The 464-nt window shown below is 36.6% G+C and overlaps 2 protein-coding genes across 2 annotated transcripts in view; both read right to left on the reverse strand.

Annotated features, from left to right (window-relative positions):
* LOC116689139 (cyclin-G2) overlaps window positions 1-464 on the reverse strand; it is a 14,306-nt gene that overhangs the window by 9,059 nt on the left and 4,783 nt on the right. The window lies entirely within an intron of this gene.
* The window catches only part of LOC116689138 (sia-alpha-2,3-Gal-beta-1,4-GlcNAc-R:alpha 2,8-sialyltransferase), an 18,524-nt gene that overhangs the window by 5,757 nt on the left and 12,303 nt on the right, over window positions 1-464 (reverse strand). The gene's annotated exons all lie outside the window — the stretch shown is intronic.

Here is a 464-nt window from a genome sequence, read left to right on the forward strand (position 1 = left end):
ACACACACACACATACACACACACACGCACACACACACACACTGAGGCAGGCTTCGCAGCTCCCAGCATGAAGGAAAGCTTGTCCAACAATAAATTGAATGGAATAGAAATAGAGTGATGAGGGAGGAAAGATCTCCCAGTCAAATCATCAAATTGGTACCCCCTGGCATCTAATATAGGGCATTACTCAGGTAAATATGATATTATTTCCATTTTATACTATTCTTCTACTCCATGACATTTCAGTGGCGATTATTGTACTTTTTACCCCACTAACTTTAGTTACTTTGCAGAACTAGCTTTTGAATACAAAATATAATCAACAAAGAAATGTATTATAGTTTAAGATAAAACTTTATTGATCCCCAGGAAGGAGCAGTATCTAAAGTTTTAAAAAAAATATGTAAATGTGCCTCACCTTTACCAACTGCAACATTAAAGGGATGAACACGCGAATGCATCAA

The sequence above is a fragment of the Etheostoma spectabile genome, chromosome 5, assembly GCF_008692095.1.
Source record: "Etheostoma spectabile isolate EspeVRDwgs_2016 chromosome 5, UIUC_Espe_1.0, whole genome shotgun sequence".
NCBI classification, from domain to species: Eukaryota; Metazoa; Chordata; class Actinopteri; order Perciformes; family Percidae; genus Etheostoma; species Etheostoma spectabile.